At 39.5% G+C, this 20,421-nt stretch overlaps 1 protein-coding gene across 1 annotated transcript in view; it reads right to left on the bottom strand.

Annotated features, from left to right (window-relative positions):
- The window catches only part of LOC136825999 (zinc finger protein 420-like), a 115,659-nt gene that overhangs the window by 80,998 nt on the left and 14,240 nt on the right, over positions 1 to 20,421 (bottom strand). The window contains exon 2 of the mRNA XM_067082857.1: positions 4,782 to 4,904. The gene's annotated coding sequence lies outside the window, so the exon portion shown is untranslated. The remainder of the gene's footprint in view (positions 1 to 4,781; positions 4,905 to 20,421) is intronic.

Genomic DNA, 20,421 nt, shown 5'->3' with positions numbered 1-20,421 from the left:
TTCATGTGTTGTTTATTTGATGATGTGTTTTCTGCCATTGTGTTATGTGTATGTTTTGTTTATGAATGTGTTGTTCGTCTGAGTGTTTGTTTATTTTGTCTTTTTTTATTGCAGTCAAATTGATTGATAGTGGAGCTCCCTTTCAACTGTAGAATGAGATTTCTGTTGGCATCATATGATGAAGATGAGGGATGCTGACAAGTGCCATCTCTAGGGACTACAATGGTTAGGCCTAGTGCAACAACATCAAGCTGAGTGATATCTAAGACAAGGAGTGATTTTTTTTTGGGACAAACTTTGTGTGCTGAGTGCATCTGGGGTTTAATGTTGAGGAGAATTCTTAAGGGGTGCTGCCAATGAATAGTTTCATCTGCCAATAATATATAATGTGGTGATAGTGATTCCATAGTTAAGACTGAGGATGTTTGGTTGAGTATAAGTTCAAGGAAAAGGAGACAGGTGGCACCAAAATCCAGTCATGTATTATTCAGTTTAAGTATAGGAAGATTGTTTTGGTAAATATTAAGAGTAAGCAGGAAATAAGTGTAATGTTAAGGAAATAAATTAGGTTAAGGAAAATCAGAGTTTAATTTAATAACCTTCAAAACTGTTCCCATCATACTGCCCCAGTTGTGTACTATAAAAAGCCCCTACACTGACACTGACACTGCAGGCGATGCATTACTCAGATCGTCCCAAAAACTACACGATGGTGTGGGACTCTGGTAACTTTCCCAATCTCTGGTCCGCTTGCACGGGATTGGGAATTTGCACTCAGCTGCGGATATTGACCTTTTCAATGGCCTAGATGCACTCTTAAAGCACCAATTGCGCTTCCTCCTCGCATTACACTTGGATTCGTCGGATCCCGAATCCGAACCACTCGATGAAAGGGCATGAACTCCAATATGGACGCCTTTCCAGCGGCTGTTTGCCGAGTCCTAGGATCCTCGTGCAACAGGCTCGGTTAAGGGGGTGACTACCCGAGGCCAAACCCCACTGACCTCCCTTGGCCTTAAGGTTTGCCTCCTCCCAGGTTTAGGGGAGTTCAACAGAGACCTTCGTCTAAGAGCATCGGTGGGACAAGTAGCTAGCTCCTCCACTGACACAACACTTGCACCGTGACCAGTGGCAAACTTATCCATAAGGCCTCTCACTGAATCCCCCTATCTGAGCTACAGTGTTAACTAAGAGACCAAATTTCTGGTCTATTCTGGCTTCCAGACTGGCAATAGCAACAGGTTCGGAAGGTTGAAAGTTGGGTAACAGAGTTACAGGTAAAGTCAGAGGACGGGTGATAGGGGAAAAGGCAGTTACAGAACTTAAAAGGGCATGCAAAACAGAATCCTGACTAACTGTGCTCTTAGCTTCGGCTTTAGCAGCCGCTCTCCTTTGTCTATTTTTCTCAAGTTTATTTAAATAACTAATCAAGGTCCTCCATTTTCCCTGATCCCACTCTTTGTATTCGTCACAAATCAAGTCGGAAGAGCAAATTTGTCCTCTACAGTGAAAACAAATGGTATGGGAGTCATATTTCATTGAAGTCAGTCTGGTGTTCCAGCCTTTGCTGCAAAACCTGCTATTAGCAGAACTAGAGTCAGACATCTTAATTAATATGAAAAAGTCCAAGCTAAATAAGCTAATAAAATTAGCACAATTGCTACCAAAGCATAGAATACTTCACCAAAGACAATGAAAACCATTCGGTGAACTATACTAAATCAAACGAAAGCTGTCACAGGCAACTGATGTTTAGCTGTCAATCGGCAGAAACAAATAAGTCTCTTTGGTAGTGTTGTACCTATCCTTCCCCGAAAGCGGGTGGGGCGAGTTACCTGCAACAGAACACTGGAACGCTACCATGAACTTCAATTTTAAGCTGCTGATAAATGAAACTAACAGCTATGTAGTTACTTGGTAAGTAACTTATGTAAAAAAGAAAGTTTTGTATTGTTTAAATGTTGGCATGAAATTGAATTATAAAAAACCTTATAAAGTTGCACATATATATGGACCAATAAAGTTGCACATATATATGGACCAATAAAAAGAATAAAGTTAAGATGGCTTCTGATGAGCAGTCACTTCCATGCTATATAATATATGACAGCCAAGTCTGCTACGAGCGTGCATGAGTTATCAAATAAAGTAACAAAACTATTTGACATTAGAAACTTTTAAGATGAGGATGGTGACTTGTACCAAAAGTTCTGGATGAAACTGAGGAGGGGCCCATCCCTAGAATTATGTAAGTCCCAATGTGGCATGTAATATCTTATAAGGAGGGGCATAGTAATATTATAAAGGCATGGGAAAACATGGAAGAACAAGTTCAGAGCATTCCTGAAAATATGGGAAAAATATTAGTTGAAGCAGCAGATAATAGCTGTATGCTAACTAAATTTATTCCAGAATCAGGCAGTATGATCCAATGAATTACTCCTCATAAAACATTTAATACATCCAGGAGTTATTTATAGTAAGGATTTGTATGAGTTCAGTGAAGCCGAAATTCCTAGATGTCCTGGAAACATTTTATCTGTCAAAGAACATAAAAGTATATATAATGCCTTACTCCTCACTTTCCATTCCTCATTTCTTTCAGACTACATTAAAATCAGTCATTTGTCACTCAATGTCAAGAAATTCAAAGCTAAACCTATTCAGTGTCATATATGTTTTGAGTATGGCCACACGCAGACATCATGCAGTACTGTTTCTTGGTGTTCTATATGCTAAGTCATGGAGAGCCTTAGCGATCCCTGTACCAAAGAGCAATTTTGTTTTCATTACAAAGGAGGTCACTCCCTAATTGGAAACACTGTCTGACTTATAAGTTTCATTCTGATATCAGGCCTCCTAGCAGCCCTTGAAAAAAAAAGTAGGAGTCTGACCAAAAAATAGTAGGAGTTATAATCTTAAAGTAGGACTGCCACGTGGATATAATGCGATATTTCAAATGCGACATTAAAGCATTTAAATGCATACAGTACATGTAGTAATGTTTAAAATACATTATCAAAGAATAATTTATCAATACAGTACAATTAAGCAGGTGTTATTTGCTCCATTATATTAACTTTTTTTGAAAGGGGTAAACCCCACCAAGGCCCACCCCTGATCAACCTAGTAACAAGAGGTATTTTTCTACTTGTTCTATTTTACAACTAATTATGAAACAAAAATTATTAGGCCCTTGCATTTAGTTTCACTCTTTTTTTTATTAATTTATTTCATTCAATTACGTAACATTATCCACTGCAGATTTTCAGTGAAATAAGCCTTTGACTGGCATTCAATAATATATAAGTAATGATATGCAAACAAGAAGGTGTAATCAATAAGATTACTGTGAATATCAATAGTTACAAATATATAGTCTTCATATAATGAGCTTCACAATACATTAACATCTCAAACTAAATTACAACAATAATTTGTCAGTCACTGAGATGCACTATCACTCCAGTTTTTTCTTCTTGTTCGAGAAGCAATTTCATCTGAAATTCTCTTCAGTTCAGCAGATGATTTCTCCAGCATTGCACTCCCAGACTCTACAAGAGCCTGAGCAGCAGCTACTTCTGCAGGATCTATTTTCTCAACCGTGCAAGCTTTCTTCAATCTCTGATTGGCTTCTTCATTCACAAGTTTCTTGATGTTTCACTCTCATCTTGCTGTCATTTTTGCTTTTTCCATAAGTCTGCCTCCTTCTCTTCTTGTTTCCTCTTGAGCCTTAGCTGCTTTTCCTCTTCTCTTGTTTTTATTCATTCTTCTGTTTTTCTTCTTTAGCTCTCTTTTCTGCATCTTCATGGCTCTGTATTACAACTGCTGTGTGCACTTCGAAATGCATGGATGATCTTGGCAGTGATTGGCACTTTACTTGCTCCGCCTTCATGTTTAACTCTGTCCTGCACTGTGCACAGACCATTTATGGATCTCTCATTCAGGCAACTCCTACTGGCTGTGGCCAAAATTCTGTTAAGAAAGAAACCCCTCTCAACATGAGCCTGTCCATGGCTCAGTGTCAATGCTGACTTGACAAGTTTTCCAAGAGGTGGATATTTGGGGATTCCTTGACTGGTCACATTGCTTAGAATATTTTCCCAATAGAAATCAATTCCCTTCCATCGATGCGTGTCCATTTGGGCCGTCATACTCCCCATCTATATATGAATCCTCTGTAACTTTTTCATTTGCATACTACAGCCACCCTTGCATAAGGTTATCATGCTCTGAGAAGGGCACAATTCTGGACGTTGCACAGGCAACTTCTTGGACTTTTCAGAAGACTTCTCTCTTCTCATCAATGGATGCAGGCACTGCAAATGGCAAAGCAGGTTGCTATTCAGTGGTCCCCTGTCAACCTAGTACTGTACATACCACTTTTGCCATGAACTCGTGAGCATCAAGTCTGAACATGTTAATTCCACTTTGCTTCAGCTTTGAATAAAAAATGACTTTCTTGGTTTCTTCTCCCACTTCCACGGTTTCCAAGGTTGTCTAAGTTTGAAAGACTGATCTTACAAAAACTAAAAACATCATCACTAATAATGTGTTTAATCAGCAAATCAATAACCAAACACACTGCAACACTCACTCAACACACTTCTGTATTCTTATATTTATTCAATTATAAACTGATTTTTTTAAATTCCTTCAAACTTTTTACTGGGAGTTTCCTCAAAAAAGTAGGAGTAAGTAGGAGGGGGTCTGGAAAATTAGGAAAAGTAGGAGCACTAGGAGACCTGCAATATTCTTGAAACTGCTTCAAATGAACTTACCAGCTTTGGAGCTGCATGACAACAAATAAGACGAGAACATTAAGACCCCATGTTTACTTTTGCTTCTGCTGTTGGCAAAACTCAGAATGGTGGCAAGAGTAGAGACGGCAAAGTAGACATAACCTGTGATTAGAAAAAATTATCATACTTCAACTAGCGCAAGTAGAACATTGTCACATCATCAATACTAAAAACAGACACCAGTGTGAAGAGTAGTATGACTAATGAAAAAGCAAGGCACAATTCAAATAAGGATGGGTTCCAACTCCCTCCAAAGCAGAAATGAATCAGACTGTCCTCCCCAAAATAAATATGACATTTTTATAATAAAATCAAGTTTTATATATACTTACCAAGTAATTACATAGCTATTAGTTTCTATTAACTGGCAGCTAGAATTTTGAAATTTGCGGTAGCGCTACTTGTGTTTTGGCTAGGCAAGTGACCCCGCCCACTTTTGGGGTAAGAGAGGAACCAGCTTAGCAAACGAGCTCAATATGTTCATGCCTTCCAGCCATGCAAGGGGAGGAGGGAGGAATTTAATCATGTAATTACTTAGTGAGTATATATAAAACTTTATTTCATTACAAAAATGTCATTTTTAGATAAGCTACTTACCAAGTAAATACATGGCTGAATCCCACATTATAGGAGGTGGGATGCATGGGTTATCTATCCTAATACATTAAAATTAGTAATGTAAAAATAATAGAATTATTGCTAGCATTAGTTAAAATGCTTGCTGGTTCCTTACCTGTTGAGAGAGCTGCTACAGGAAAGTACTGCCTCTGGATGGTGCTCATCTCAATGCATAGCGGAGTGGCAGTGTAGCCAGGAGTTGCCTCCTACATAGCGGGATTCCTTTGCTGCAAAGGAGTGTCCGATTGCACACAAAGAAAAACAAAGTTGCCCCTGCCCTGGGCACAGTACCAAAAAACACAACCAGAGAATAAAAAACACAATCGCCTATAGCCAAACGTTACAGCATACCATTACCCAACTATTGTGGATAAAAACTGGTGAGCACTCCAAATACCAAGTACTCCCAGGCTCCCCTACAACTTGACACCATGAATCAAGGCAAAAAAATAGGAAGGATGAAGGAAGTCTCCTACACTCCTCCTCCCAAACACCATACCAGCAATCGAAATAGGACCCAAGGTACTGCAATTTTCAGAGACAGTTTCCATGTCATGCAATAATGAGCTGCAAACACTGATTTGCACTAACAAAACATTGTTTGTATAGTAAGACGCAATAGACAAATTATGCCTAAAAGCCAGGGATGTGGCAACTGCCCTCACTTCATGGGCTTTAACTTTCACTATGGGCAACGTATCCTCGTCACATTGCGAGTGTGCCTCTAGAATTAGATCCTTAATGAAGAACGCCAAGGCATTTTTCAAAAGAGGGCGAAAAGGGTCCTTTACTGAGCACCACAGGTTGCTCGACGGCCCACGGATCTTTTCTGTTCTCAGTAAATAATTTAGTGTCTTAATGCCCTTATGGGGCAAAGGGCTCTCTCTAATTCCTCCGCACCTAGAATATCTATTAAACTTTTAATAATGAATAAATGAAGCCAGGGGTTGGCAGGGGACTCATTCTTAGCTAAGAATCCTAAGGTAAATGTGCAAATTGCATTACCTTGAGAGAATCCAATCTTTTTATCAAAAGCGTGAAGCTCACTGACTCCCTTGGCAGTCGCCAATGCTACTAGGAACAAAGTCTTCCTAGTAAGGTCCCTTTAGGAGACAGATTGCATAGGTTCAAAATGTGGTTGCAACAGCCACTTCAGTACCACGTCTAAATCGCAGGCTACTAGCTTATCTTATTTCTGTCTGGTCATATCACACGACTTGATGAGATCAGAAAGATCCTTATTAGAGGAGATATCTAAACCCCTATGTCTAAAAACAGAGCTCAACATTGCCCTGCAGCCTTTAATGGTTGAGGTGGAAAGGTTCCTAGTAGACTTCAAATATAGAAGGAAATCAACTATTTCCGCTACAGATGTCTTAGAAGACAAGACGATGTTTCTCCTGCACCAGTCACAGAAGACTGTCCACTTGGCTTGATAAACTTTGCTCGAGGAATGTTGTCTACAACAAGCAATAGCATCTGCAACTTCCCTTGAAAATCCTTTCACTCGAACCAATCTGTAGACAGTCTGAATGCAGTTAGAGCCAGAGTGGACAGTCCTTGATGGAACCTTCTGAAATGTTGTCTGAGTAGGCTGGGTTTTTGGGGCAAAAGCCTAGGAAAATCCATGTGAAAAACCAGCAAGTCCATGGACCATTCTTGGGCTGGCCAGAATGGGGCTACTAATGTCATCTTTACATTCCGATGATTCCGGAACTTGTTTAAAACTTCTCCCACCATCTTGAATGGGGGGAAGGCATAAAGGTCCATGTTCAACCAATCTAAGAGCATCGCGTCCGCCGCCCAAGCTTGTGGATCTGGCGCTGGCGAACAATACAGGGGGAGACGATGGCTCTTTGTGGTCGCAAACAGATCTAGAATCAGCCTTCCCCACAGCTTCCACAACTCTATGCAAACGAGAGGGTCCAGAGTCCACTCCGTGTGGAGAACTTGTTTTTGATGGCTGAGTTCGTCTGCTAATACATTGAATTTTCCCTGAATAAATCTGGTTAGGATCTGGGTTTGATTCTCATCTGCCCAAATGAGTAAGGCTCTTGCTGCTTGGCAAGGGGGAAAAAGAATGAGTTTCCCCTTGTTTTCTGATATAAGACAGAGCCGTGGTGTCCGAGTGGACGGACGCTGTCTTCTCGGACGCCTCTGATGCAAATGCTTGCAATCCCCAGTGAATTACAGTCAATTCCTTCACATTGATGTGCCACTTCATGTTCCGAAGTCCACAGGCCTGAAATTTCTTTGTCTCCCAGGTGGGCTCCCCAGCCTAGGTCTGACGCATCTGAATAAAACACGAGGTCAGGGTTCAGAGGGAGAAGTGACTTCCCTTGAGAGAGCATGTCTCTTGAATTCCACCAAGCCAGATCCTCTTTTATTTCCCTTGCTATTGGAAAAACGAAAGAATCTGAGTGTTTCTTTCTGTTCCGGTTGATTTTCAGAAAGAACTGTAAGTTTCTCATGTGTAGCCTTCCCAAGGACACAAACTGTTCCATGGACGAGAGAGTCCCCAACAGGCTCATCCAACTGTTCGCAGAACAGGACTGAAGGGCGAGAAATTTTATCTTCTGAAGGCAGGAGTTTATCCTTTGGGGGGAGGGAAAAACCCGAAAACTCCAAGAGTTTATCCTCGTCCCCAAATAAACTATCTCCTGAGAAGGAGTCAGTTGAGATTTTTGGAAATTTAACGAGAGACCCAAATCCTGGGTGAGAAGAAGGGTCTTGTGAAGATCCTCTGCACATTTTTCCTTCGACTGGGAATGAATAAGCCAATCGTCGAGATACAACAAAATGTTGACCCCCATCAGATGTAACCATTATGCCATAGGGATTAGAACACGTGTGAATGCCTGAGGGGCCGTCGAAAGACCGAAGCAAAGGGCTCTGAACTGGTGCACTTTGTGCTGGAACACAAACCTTAAAAACTTCCTCGAGTCCCGAAGAATTGGGACATGGAAGTAGGCGTCTTTCATGTCTATTGAGATCATCCAATCTTCCAGACAAATGGATCCAAGGACGGACTGGGACGTCTCCATCTTGAATTTTGTTTTCTGCATGTACAGGTTCAGGGCACTTACATCCAGGGCTGGCCTCCAGCACCCCGAAGCTTTCGGGACTACAAACAGCCGATTGTAGAACCCCGGAGAGGTGGTGTCCTTGACTAGTTCGACTGCTGCTTTTTCGAGGAGAGCTGTTACTTCTTTGGAGATGGCTGAAAGCTTCTCAGAGTTTGACGAGTAGGTCGTCAATAAAACAGGCTTGCTGCTCAAGGAGGTTTCTTCAAAAATGGGATTGAATAGCCTTCTCTTAGTACTTGAACAATCCAACTCCGCTCCCCTTGCTTCCCAACGCTCCCAAAAGTGGAAGTCTTGCTCCCACAGGTGTGCAGAGGACTAGATCCTCACTTACGTGTGGGTGGTTTGTTGGCGGACTTCTTGATTGCTCTGTGGGTGAAACTGGCATTTCCACGATGTCTGGGGAAGCCTCTTTGTCTGCCTCTGCCCCAAAAGGACTGGGGTTGAACAGGAGAAACTGTCCTAGAGGGGAAGGCCGGAGACTCTCTAGGTCGTCTCGTTGATTGCGTGAGGAGGTCCTGCGTACACTTCTGCTGCAGATCAGATGCAATCAGCAGCACAGTTGTTTGAGGGAAAAGGTGCTTCTTGTCCAGAGGCGAGAAGAGGAGCGCGGACTTCTGGGAAGGAGTAACTCCCTTCATGGTGTATGAACACCAAAGCTCCCTTTTCTTGAGGATTCCCATCGCAAAAAGCGAGGATAATTCAGACGAGCCGCCTCTAATACCCTTATCCAGGCACGAGGTGACTTCCAAAAAATCCGAAGAAAAGTCTTCCGGGATATGAGGGCACTCCTTCAATTTACGAGCAAGAGCTCCTACTGCCGAGTTGAGAAAGCTGAGAACTTCCAAGACTTTGAATAAGTGCTTGATCAGGTGGTCCAATTCCGAGGACGAGAACAAAATCTTGGCTGAAATGAATGCCGACCGTCTTGAGGAGCCAACTAAACCGGAGAAGTCTCCCTGGGAGGAGGCAGGTGCTACCATGGATGGAGCCTCTCCGGTCGCATATGAAGGGTATGTTATCTGTGAAAACCTAGACGGAGGACAACAAAAAGAGGCTCTTCCCTGCTCCCTCTTGCTCGAGTGCCAGTTTTCCACCCCTCGGAGAGCTTTCTTAGCTGAAGGGGACAGCACCATTTTAGGAAGTTTTGAAGAAGTCATCTGATTATCAGCCATGTGCGTCGAAGCCAGAGCTGTAGGAGAGGAGAGAAGTAATTGGGAAAAGTCACCAGCAGAAATCTGATTAATGAGGCATACACCAAAGGAGGGGTAACAGGGTCTGCTTCTTCTTCCTCCTCCTCCGAAGAAATTGGCGACAAATCTGCAATAGGCTGGGGAGCTGATGAGGCTTTCTGAATTAAGCCCAGGATATTATCCAATTTGCTCTGGATCGACTGAACAGAAGGATCCAAAACAGAGGGTGCAACTGCTGGAGCAGGAGAAGGTAGAACAGAAGTAGACGCGGGCGCTGCCAAAGAAACAGACAAAATTGGGCACTGCCGAAGAGACGGACAAAATTGGGTGCTCAAAAGCGGAATTAGCCGGGAGCCAACCAACGGGCGCTCGGGAGCCGATGAGCGCTTGGGAGGGAGCCAACGGGCCCAGGTGAGCCAGCAGCCCCAGGTGAGCCAGTGGCCACTCCAGAGCCAATGTGTGCTCAGCAAAGAGGCGCTCAGGAGACAATGGTCACACAAAAAAGGGCGCTCGGAGAGAGCCATGCCAGAAGGAGTACCACGTTCCACTGGAGAAGGAAGTTCTGGCACCACTGGGCGCATTGGCGCCAAAGACGACTTCTCTGCCAACGAAGATTCAGGTAAAGCAGATTGTACAGGAGCTACAAGAACAGGAGTTGGGCACTAGAGAGCGTTCTGACATCACTATCGGTCTAGGCAAGTCCTCCGAAGCAAAAGTTGGGAGTTTAGAAGACGAAGTTCTCAATGCAGAAGAGCACTTCCGAGAAGTAGCCCGCTTAGAAGGCTGAACTTGTCCCAATAACACGGGATGATCCTGAGAGAAACGTTCCAGACTATCCCAGAAGCTACAGGAAAGAAGACATTCTGGAGAAGTTTCTTAAGCCTCCTTAATAAGAACAGCAGAAGACTGAGAAGCACCCGGGGAGCGTCTCTTCAGGGGGTGAGATTCACCTTGCCATTGGTGCCTAGGACTGGAGTCACTGCTGGAAATACTAGATGAAAGACGATCCACTTCCATAGAGACACCTTTCCAGCGGTGCTCTGCTGTAACCCGGGGAATCGGCAACAGGTACAACTGAGGGGGCAACTTCCTGTGGGCAGACCCCACGAATCTCCTTCAGGCTGCCAGTTTGGCTCCTCCCAAGTTTAAGGGAGTTTGCCAGGGACCTTGGCCTTAGAGAATCAGCGGGACAGACAGCCACTTCCTCCACTAACACTTCACTATCACCTTTCACATTCACTTTGTCCATTAGAACTAAAAAATTTAATAGAAGCACCAATTTTCTCCATTGTATCAACAAGTAAACCAAACTTAAGGTTAATTCTCAATTCAAGGCTGGTAATGGGGTCAGGATGGGGAGTAAGGGAGCCAGGGTGCGGAGTAATTGCTACAGACTGAGACGTGGGATCAGGAGGAACAAAGGATAAAGAATCAGAATTATCAAAGATTTTGCAGATACCTAACTAGCTAAAGTCTTCTTACTACTAGCTCTAGCCACTGCTTTCCTGTTTTCATCCCTGTCTAATTTTGTTAAATGACTATTCAAAGTCTTCCACATTTTAGGATCCCAAGAAACACATTCATTATAGATCAAATCAGGGGAACATATTTGACCCCTGCAAGAAGTACAAACAGTATGAGGGTCATACCAACTTTAGTCAGTCTCATATTGCAGCCTTTACTGCAATACTTAACACTTTGCGAGCCCGAGTCCGACGTGCTAACAAGTTGAGTTAAAGAAAAATCCAAATAATTGTCAAATCGGTAATATTGGCCTTCAGTGAAAACCTGACACTGACTAACTGTGCCGAAAAGGCTACCATAAAGCAAATATTTCACCAATGATCAAAGATCAAGAGAAGAGAAATTCCAAAAAACTGCTGCTGCCAATCACTGTAACTGCAGCCATCAGCCAGCAGAAACATACTGAGCTCGTTTGCTAAGCTGGTTCCTCTCTTACCCCAAAAGTGGGTGGGGTCACTCGCCTAGCCAAAACAAAAGTAGCGCTAGTGCAAATCTAAAAATTCTAGCTGCCGGTTAATAGAAACTAATAGCTATGTAATTACTTGGTAAGTAGCTTATATAAAACTGAAATACATAATAACCTCTAACGAATCTGAAGCTTTGTATCCTTTTGGTCCATGTCTTGTTCTAATATAAGTGAGGCTGTAGATACTGAACTTTCTATGTGTCACTCATTTAGTCCCTTCAACATTAACTACAAAATTGCCAAATATGATCAACAGTGCTGTATGTCTGAAAGCTTAGATCAAAGAGGTTCTGTTTCCTCAGATCAGAAAACCCTATGGGAAAACAAAGCTCCTGCACAATTCTCTCATTCTAAGAATCTTTCCCAGCTGCTCAAAGATAAGACTGGGGAAATTCAACAAATAGTTAACACAGTCAGATATTCTACAGTGGAACTGCAAAGGAGTTAGAGCTCAAAATAATCCTGCACAGTCACAATCCAGGCATTATATGCCTTCAGGAAACAAAATTTGGAGATGATATACAATCCTGGTCTTAATTATTCTATTCACTGTTCTCCCCCTCCTCATGGACAATGTGCCCATAGAGGGGGCTACAATAAATATTAATAAATCAATATAGTATGAGCCAACAGTATTGCCTACTAGTTTGCAGGAAGTTTCCATAAATGTTGTATTAGATAGCCCAATGCAGTTTGCTGCATTTAACACCCTCCTAAACCTGGTTTCCCTAAACAAGACATTGAGAACTTAATGAATCAAATGTCACCTCCTTTTATTATTTTATGTGACTTTAATGTCCATAATCCACCATGGAGTGGTAATGTACTGGATAATTATAACTGATGAAATAATCACTGTCCAAATTCTCTTTTTAATTATGGAAAAAGGACTTTAACAATATATATACAAATATACAGTAAACCCCCAGTATTCAGGGGAATGCGTACCACAACCTCCCCCCCCCCCGGCGAATAGCTAAAACCCACGAATACTTAGAAACCTTCTAAAAACACTTAGAACTGCCTATTTTGATAGTTCACACAAAAAAAAAATAAAAATGCTTATACAAGTATTTTCCTACTTACAATGGGGTAGGTTCCAAAAAGTCCATCGTTTGTTGAAAAAAAAACGTATCTCAAATATAGCCTAGCCTACACTAGGGTATTTGGTACCATGTATACATATATGGTAGCCTAGCCTATACTATAAAGTATACTCTATACGTACACAGTATAGTAGTTATTAATATCAGCTAATTCTGGAGGTTCGTGCAGAGTGACTTATGATAAAGCAATACAAAGAGAAATTAAATAACAAACAAGAATTAGCTTAGCCTACCCTATAGTATATCGTATACATATATGGTAGCCTAGGCTACATTATACTGTACTCTATAATATTCCCATATTATTATACAAACATCAACATAACAAATATGCGTCTTCTCCATGGATCTTTTAAAATGTTATGCCTTAATTCACTGTAGCCAATAATATTGTACATATTCTTATATTGCTTTTGTATTATAAATTGCATTCATAGCGATCATGTTTAGGTTTGGAAATCGATTAAGTGGCAAGTTTATTTTGCGTATTTAACTCAGTTCAGAGCGCTTTTCTTGCTCCTAGTTAGCGTAAATGAATCTCTAGATACTTTATTTATATGGGGCAAGGTTATTTTTTGTTAGACGAAGTGTATTTAAGTCGAAACATAACTTAAATACGTCTCGTCATGAAATTATTTTAGCTATTTTTTTCATTAATAGGAGACGTTGGCCACTTGGGGGCATTTTGGTGTAAAAAAAAATCAAGATTCCGTTCACCATAACATTCCGTTTGCTATTTTCACTTGATTTCATCATAATACGAGCTTGACATATTTATCGTTTATTGGTGTAATAATAGCAGTAATGTGTTCTTTCATGCCCAGTAGTTTTGATTAGAGTACTTTCTCTCCCATTTTAATTACGGTCTAGTTTCATCCAAGTTGCCGATGCACGATAATTTACAGTATAGTCATTAGCAGCTCGAACATTGTTTCTCAGCTTCAGGTACAACTTGCAGCTTAAATTTAGCAGTATATTTCCTTGACAATCTTTTATCCATACCAAATAAGGGTATAATGTAAAAATATATCAGTCCTATTCTACTCAACGTCATTTGTGCCATAACCTACGGTAATTGTTTATTACCGTACGATGGTTGAAATACAGGTAAACAGCTGTTGTTATCCAATTCGGTTATAAGCAAAACAACAGTTTCTCGGTCGGCTGTTTATGGCTGTACGCATTTACGCAAGAGTATAACATTACTAACAATACTTTTATCATTCTTTCTTTAACTAGAAGATGGGATAAAGAGATGGAGGAAAAGTTGTGTGTTGTAATTTGGTCTCTCTCACTGCCTGATTACACCGCTGCCTGCGCCCCGCGAAATTTAAAAATATTTTATAAATAATATTCTCGTATCGGTTTTACTTGCTTACCCCATTGCAAAATCGAATTATCGTAAGGTGAATTATTGAAACTCGAGCATTACCTGAGTATTTTAAGTTTTATCACAAAAAGTGCATTTAGTCATGAAAATGAGATGAAAATACAGTTTTTAGTGAATATTTCTCAGTGAAAAATACTGCGAATGGGCAAATTTTCTGCAAATAATGGGTAGATACATTCCAAAGAGAAATCCATGGATAAGTGAGTCCGTGAATCGTGAGAACGCAAATACTGGGGGCTTACTGTATATCTACATATACAGGCAATCCCCGATTAACAGCAGGCTCGGTTAACAGCGATCCGATTTTATGGCGCTTGTCTAACGACGAAAATCAACAATTTTCGGTGCCGAAAATCACCGATTTCTGCTTATTGGCGCTGATAATTAGGTATTGGCTCCGTTACATACCTAATAGAGGTGCCAATAACCGAAAATCGGCGCCAATAACGCCCGAAAATCATCGAAAAAGTGCCGAAATCACCGATTTTCGGTTATCATCACACCATCAGAAATGGAACCCCGCCGATAACCGGGGACTGCCTGTATCTATATATCTACACACACACACACACATATATATATATATATATATATATATATATATATATATATATATATATATATATATATATATATATATATATATATATATATATATATATATATATATATATATACATACATATACAGTATATATAAATACATACTGTACATCTATATATATATATCTATATATAAGTGTGAGGGTGGACCAGGAAAACCAGTTAGCTCCAACATATTTCTTTATTTCCAAAGTTTCGTAATAATTTCTTTATTACATCATCAGGGATATGTTGAGTAATGAATAAACTACTAAAAAAAGTTACTGTAAAAACTTTTAAAAATCATAAAAAATAAAATTCACCAAATACAATACAGCTACGAAACACAACAGAACCAACGACCACTAACCAGTCTTAGGTGGAGAGAGCAAAAGACAGAATGCTTAAAGAGAAAGTAAACTCAGGTAAAGTTGAGTAGAGGAGGTTTGGATATTTAACTGGGAGAGTAGTTGTTTGATAAACAGTGCCTCGAGCATAGGCAATTCAGGAGGACTTACTGTTTGGCTTATTATGCTGAAATAATTTCTTTCAATGTGAGTTTTACAAATTTTGGAATGAGCTCTGATATTAGAATGCTCCGGATTGGATAGCTTACAACCAGTACGAAAGCTTATTCCCCGATGGGAGTCAATTCTGACCTTTGGTAACCTCCTCGTGGATCCAGCATATGTCCCAGAGTTACACTTAGGGCAAGCAAACTTGTAAACCACATTAGAGGATAAAAAAGGAGCTTAATCAATCCTTGTAGTTAAAAAAGGAACCAATTGTTAAAGGATTTTTAGGAATTAACTTTAAATTAATGGCACCATAATGATTGTGGATAATTTGCATGAACCGTTTAAACGGAAATTTGGCATGAAAGTTTAATTTAGGTACTGATGAAAGGATTGCCAGTTCAATGCAATGAAGAATGCCTGTGGAGGAGAGTAAAAATAGAATTAAGTTTAAAACTGTATAGCAGGAGCTGTAGTAATTGCAGCCTAAACTGTAAACGTCTTCTTTCTAAAAACAGAGGTATTAAAAGAACCATCATTTTTAGTGACAAGAACATCTAAAAAAGGCAATTGATTGTTCACTTTTTTATGGTAAATTTAATGTTATTATGCTTAGAATTGGCAAATGTCAAAAAAGAGTCAACATTAAAGTCATTTTTAAATAAGGCGAAGGTGTCATCAATACATCCAACATAAAAAAGCGGGTGAAACCTGAGTGGACATTCATCTAGCATGTGCTCTTCCAGTGAGCACATGATGGTGTTGGCAAAAGTTGGACCCAAAGGGGAACCCATGGCTACACCGTCAGTTTGTTAAAAAAGCTTGCCACCAAAACTAAAGTCAGTGTCCCACACTGCCAGCTCTAAAAAAAGTCTTCAAAGATGGTCAACTAAAATTGTTAAAAACAGCCTCTGGTTCTGGAAAAAGTTTAAGATAATAACGATGGTTTCCGCCACAGGAACATTAGTAAAAAGCGATTCTACATCTAAACTGCCCATTTTAAGATCAGCGTCTTGTGGTAAATTTTTTTCTTTAAAAGTGTACGAATTGCTGAGAGTAAAATTATTTTTAGTCAAAGGTTCTAAACAAAGTACAAGATATTTAGCCAATTTATAATTGGGTGTATTATAGGATGCTAAAATAGGTCTCGTGGGTAAATTAGGTTTATGTATTTTTGGAAGACCGTATAAGACCCCATTCTCTGTTGGAAACCATCAATATTATCTTAACCTTTTTCCTGAACCAAAAGCTGTTTTTAACAATTTTAGTTGAACATCTTTTAAGACTTTTTTAGAGCTGGCAGTGTGGGACACTGCCTTTATTTTTGATGGCAAGCTTTTTAAACAAACCGACTATGTAGCCATGGGCTCCCCTTTGGATCCAACTTTTGCCAACATCTTCATGTGCTCGCTGGAAGAGCGCATGCTAGATGAATGTCCAATCAGGTTTCACCCGCTTTTTTTTGTTAGGTATATTGATGACACCTTCACCCTATTTAGAAATGACTTTGATACTGACTCTTAACATTTGCCAATTCTAAGCATAATAACATTAAATATGCCGTAAAAAAAGAAGTGAACAATCAATTGTCTTTTTTAGACATTCTTGTCACCAGAAATGATGGTTCTTTTAATAAGTCTGTTTTTAGGAAGAAGACGTTTACTGGTTAGGATGCATTTACTACAGCTCCTGCTTTTACAGTTTTAAACTTAATTCTTTTTTTACTTTCCTCCACAGGGCATTCTTCATTTCCATCAAACTGACAATCCTTTCATCAGGAAATTAATTTTCTCTCGGAATAATTTATGAATAACTGCTTTTCACAAACTTTATTTTTTAAACAACTTCAAATTTTTCTTAAAAACAATTCACTGACATCACAAAACCTCCAACAGTACCTAAATTAAATTTTCATGCCAAATTTCCCTTTTTGCATGATGACTCTTAGAAAACAGCTCCCCCTCGATATGGGACCACCTTGACGTGGTGAGGGGGCTCTTGAACCCCAGGAATTTGTTCCCGGGTTTGAGTCCAAGAGTCCAATATACCATTATATATTTTTTTTAATTAATTTTTGTGGAATTTTCTGCTTTTGCTAAAATTTATTGGACCTGATAAACAGGAAAAGATATCACAGCTCGGATTGGGTTTATATCTGAAGTTAAATAGTGGGAACTGTGGTAGGACCATCAACTGCCCAATAATGTTCAGACCTGAGAGTTATCAGATTGACGGCTCAAAGGCGGAACTATTCTTTAGGGCTGGACCACGGATTCCAGGGGGGTCTGGTTCTAGGGATAGGACCCTTGGCATTCTATCTGGTTTACCCATGATATGATTACGGTGGGGACGATTATATTCTTGTAATACTCTGTCCTAGGAAGCGGGTTTGGCTTACACTTGGGCCACTCTAATGTTGTGCCATCCCCTGTGGGGTAGGGTAGGGGGCGGACATTTGGGAGTAGGTTCTCTCTTGTGCCACTGGTGGAAGAATAAATTCCATGAAAGGCTGATGATATCTTTTTGAGGTTTTCAGGTTTATTGTTTTTTTTCATTTAATTTTTTTTTTTACTGAAATCTTTATGAATGCAGTAGTAGTTGTAAGGATTCAAGTATCCCTGGGTCCTTTGATGATACTGACTCAGCACAGTTAACGACCACTGAAACCGCCTCTGACATCCTCTGTCTAGAAAAATCTAATAAAAATCTTACTGTAATTACACTGGAACCATGTGCTCTAGTACAGAGCAAACCAAAAAAAAAGTAAATATCGTCTTGATCCAACCATGACTCACTTCAACTCCCTCTTTGAGAGTAGCAGGTGGTCAAGGTTTCTAACCTTAGAAACTGACCAAAAAATATCAGAACTCAAGTTGGAAAATTATTTATTAACCAGACACTCTACAATTCAAATGTTTAGACAAATAAAAGAAAACACATGGCTTATAGAAGCCACAACAAAAGTCAGTCTGAAAATTATTTATCAGTAAAAAAAATGGAAAACAAATATAAAAATAAAAAAAACATACTTTGAACAGTATTCAGGGTACCATTGTACTTCCTGAGAATAATAACAAGGCAGTTAACCCTTTAACGCCGACTGGACATATTTTACGTCGACAAAAGTTGTCTGTCGGGTGCCAAGTGGACGTAAAATACGTTGACTACAAAAAGTTTTCTTAAATATTCGCAGAAAAATACTTATAGACCTCGTTTCCGAAAAATTTTACATCACGTGCCTTGAGGGATGCTGAGAGCTCACGCATCACGCTGCTGTTTTGTTTATAAGCGTGACCCAGCTGCGCATGCGCGAATTTCTTTCTTATCCTAAAAGAAAGCATCAGCTAACTCTGCTGAAAATCTCAGAAATTCTTTAGTCACTTTGTTGTAATTTTTGCACCGTTTTCTATTAGCCTTTACATAAAGTTTTATATATGAAAATGTGTGCAATTTCATGTAGAATACAACAGAAAATAACTCATGGTTGTAGCTTTTATCAATTTTGACATATTTTCATATAAATCACGATAAGTGCCAAAATTTCAACCTTTGCTCAACTTTGACTCGACCGAAATGGTCGAAAAATGCAATTGTAAGCTAAAACTCTTACATTCTAGTAATATTCAATCATTTACCTTCATTTTGCAACAAACGGGAAGTCTCTAGCACAATATTTCGATTTATGGTGAATTTTTGAAAAAACTTTTTTCTTACGTCCACGCTAACTCTGCTGAAAATCTTGTAAGAGCCTGACGCCGTCTCTTCCAAACACGTGTGTGTTTGTGTGTTCGTTGTCCATCGGAGTGGACAAGACAACAAGAGCATCTCGTTTTCTTTCTCTAAAGGAACGCGATTTCAACCATACAATATTTCCGTCTGTTTCTCCCTAACCATTGTTGTCTTGATGTATGTACAATCACCACTACTCGCATTGCCATGCAAGCATTCTGATCATGTACTCATAATGTTCCAACGAATCTTCTGTATCAAACTATGTGTATATTTCTGTTTGTGAAGACGCCAAACGTCTCGCCACTCCGATGGCCGACGAACTCACGAACACACACACGTTTGGAAGAGACGGCGTCAGACTCTTACAATCTCACAAATTCTTTAGTCACTTTGTCATAGTTTTTGCACCACTTTATAATAGCCGTTACATAACGTTTTATATATGAAAATGTGCACAATTTCATGTAGAATACAACAAAAAATAATTCATGGTTGTACCTTTTATCAGTTTTGAAATATTTTCATATAAATCATGGTAAGTGCCAAAATTTCAACCTTCGGTCAACTTTGACTCGACTGAAATGGTCGAAAAATGCAATTGTAAGCTAAAACTCTTACATTCTAGTAATATTCAATCATTTACCTTCATTTTGCAACAAACGAGAAGTCTCTAGCACAATATTTTGATTTATGGTGATTTTTTGAAAAAACTTTTTCCTTGCCTACGCGCACACTAACTCTGCTGAAAATCTCAGAAATTCTTTAGTCACTTTGTCGTAATTTTTGCACTGTTTTATATTAGCCGTTACATAACGTTATATATATGAAAATGTGCGCAATTTCATGAGGAATACAACAAAAAATAATACATGGTTGTAGCTTTTATCAGTTTTGAAATATTTTCATATAAATCACGGTAAGTGCCAAAATTTCAACCTTCAGTCAACTTTGACTCGACCGAAATGGTCGAAAAATGCAATTGTAAGCTAAAACTCTTACATTCTAGTAATATTCAATCATTCACCTTCATTTTGCAACAAACGAGAAGTCTCTAGTACAATATTTCGATCTATGGTGAATTTTGAAAAAAACTTTTTCCTTACCTCCGCGCACGCTAACTCTGCTGAAAATCTCAGAATTTCTTTAGTCACTTTGTCGTAATTTTTGCACCGTTTTATATTAGCCATTACATAAAGTTTTATATATGAAAATGTGTGCAATTTCATGTAAAATACAACAAAAATTAACTCATGTTGTAGCTGTTATCAAATCTGAAATATTTTCATATAAATCACGATAAGTACCGAAATTTCAACCTTCTGTCAACTTTGACTCGACCAAAATGGTCGAAAAATGCAATTGTAAGCTAAAACTCTTACATTCTGGTAATATTCAATCATTTACCTTCATT

Source organism: Macrobrachium rosenbergii, chromosome 40 (assembly GCF_040412425.1).
Source record: "Macrobrachium rosenbergii isolate ZJJX-2024 chromosome 40, ASM4041242v1, whole genome shotgun sequence".
Taxonomy (NCBI): Eukaryota; Metazoa; Arthropoda; class Malacostraca; order Decapoda; family Palaemonidae; genus Macrobrachium; species Macrobrachium rosenbergii.
This window is presented reverse-complemented; position numbering and strand designations above follow the sequence as displayed.